Source organism: Salmo trutta, unplaced genomic scaffold (genome assembly GCF_901001165.1).
Source record: "Salmo trutta unplaced genomic scaffold, fSalTru1.1, whole genome shotgun sequence".
Taxonomy (NCBI): Eukaryota; Metazoa; Chordata; class Actinopteri; order Salmoniformes; family Salmonidae; genus Salmo; species Salmo trutta.
The window spans coordinates 1,113,851-1,116,153 of record NW_021823477.1 but is presented as its reverse complement, the minus strand read 5'-3'; the positions used below and the strand labels follow the sequence as shown (position 1 = coordinate 1,116,153).

Sequence of the window (2,303 nt, the reverse complement as noted above, 5' to 3'; positions counted from 1 at the left end):
AATGTATACCTTCCTGGTGACAGTCCTCCTCATGGGGATAGTAAAGAAGAACTCCCTAAGAGAATACTGGAGCACAGATCCTATGTTCGCAACTCCCTTCTTTGCCACCCTCTTTTCCCCAAGACCGCTTCCTAATTCTGCTGCGATGCCTGCATTTCGTCAACAATGCTACTGCCATCCTAACGCTTCGAACACACCGACTGCGTCATTGCGTTTCGATACACCAGAAGTACATTCATTTCCAATGTAACGCTGCGTTTGCCTTGCAGCATTGCGTTGCAGAGGCAGTTGCAGTGCGTTCTGTGTGGTGCATCGATTTATCGAACGTATGCGTCAAATTGTATGCGTAGACTTGACAGAAAGTAGCAAAATGTGAATGTTTAATTTTTGTTGCACACATATCCAGTAAAAAATAGTGGGATTACATAAAAACAGTTTGACTGGAGAATTTCTTTACATTTTTTATTGATTTATTTGCCAAGTATATTATTTATTCGATGACATCCACAAATGAATTGTGAGAGCCTATAATATAATTTCCCTCCAAAATGCAGCTTTGGAGCGAAATGCATAATAAATAGTCAAGGTGGCAGAGTCGGCTCTTTCAACAATGAGACCAACGTTGAGGAAGGTGGTCTTGATCGCGCTGTTGGGCCGGGACCAGCCCCGCCGAAAGCGCATAACTGTGTGGGTTCAGAGATGGTTAAAGTCCCGAAAGCAGGCAGGGGAGTTACATCGTCTCATTCAAGAGCTTCGACTGTTTGGAGAGGAATTCCGACGTTACTTTCGTCTGGACCGAAGCCAGTTCGATCACCTGCTCCAGATGGTTGGAGCCAGGATCGCCCGGATGGATACCAACTACCTGGAGTCCATCAGCCCAGTTGAACGCCTGGCGATTTGTCTCCGGTAAGATACATTCTAGTACATTTTTAAAGCCTTTGATACCATAATTGATTGATATTTGATACATTGTTTTTATGTGGAACCTAGCTAGCTAAAGGGCTCTCTAATTAATAGTCCCTATTTGACATCAGATGTACTTTTACAGAATGTTCATTAGGACTATAACTTTTTCCCAAAGTTGGTTTATAATCATTTTTTAATTATGCAATGCTACCAAATGAAAAGAAAATGGTGGTGCCTTCTGCTCTGATGAAGGTAGGCTAGTCTTCTCCAGGACCCCTTGTTGTTCAACACAGTTACAGTCATTCATTACATTCTTATTGGACTCACATACACTCTTAGAGAAAAAGGTTCCAAAACTGGCCTTCTGCTTTCCCCATAGGAGAACCATTTTTGGTTCCAGGTAGAACCCTTTGGGGATAATGTTCTACATGGAACCCAATAGGGTTCTACTTGGAAACAAAAAGGGATCTCCTGTGGGGAAAGCCAGAGAACCATTTGAAGTAGATAGTACCATTCTTTCTAAGAGTAGAGTTGGCCTGGGCTATAGTTTAATGATATAGTCATAGACTGAATTGTACTGTTTCAAGGCAGGTGCCAACAACGCCCCCAGACAGGCACTCCAGGTGAGGGAGAAGCTGACCACCTACTTCTCATCGCCAGCAGGTGAAGTTCCATGGCAGTATGCCGTGGAGTGAAACAGCTCTTTGAAGAGCCCAATAACACAAAGGTTATTTTAAGAACCATCCACCGTTGTCCATAAAATATCATTTTTTCCCCAGATTACTTTATGTATCATTGTCTCTCTTCATTTGGAAGCTATATTTAAGTGACATTTGGGAGTAAAGACCACACCTTAAAACCCCTTCCCTCTCTCATTAACGTCAGTATTATACACACCTGGCATGGTACATCAGGTGAGCAGGAGCACTAATTAAGGTTATAGGACATACAGTTAGTATGATAACTAAGGGAAAGGGTAACCTAGGGTCCATACAAATAGTACAGTTTAACACCATGTTCACTGGCCTGACAAAATACAGGTGGGGAAAAAAATGAATTAGGAAGAGAATGTGTTTTTACTTTCATCTTGTCTTAGATCTGCGAAGGTGTAGGGAAGAAATGAGCAGATTAAGTCTAAATGAGATATTAATAAACAACTGACAATGAAAACATCATTTAATAAGTATTCAATTACAGGAAAGAACATGACCGGTACGTGTAAAAAATGTTTAAAAAAAATACAACTATTGAAAGAGGTGTGTGTGCGTGTAAACATTTAAAAAAGAGCATCTGTGAATTCTTCAGTGTATTGAGTTTCAATTCTGTCAATTCAGAAATCTATGTAACACTAATAATGAATGCTATCCCGAGACTTTATAAACAAATGACTATGAATT

At 40.7% G+C, this 2,303-nt stretch overlaps 1 long non-coding RNA gene across 1 annotated transcript; it reads left to right on the top strand.

The window, feature by feature from the left end:
- The first annotated feature begins 433 nt into the window (after positions 1–433).
- LOC115191091 (uncharacterized) lies at positions 434–1,950 on the top strand. Its single transcript, XR_003877523.1, has 2 exons — positions 434–906; positions 1,494–1,950. It is a non-coding gene; the product is annotated as an uncharacterized LOC115191091 (long non-coding RNA).
- The last annotated feature ends 353 nt before the right edge of the window (positions 1,951–2,303 follow it).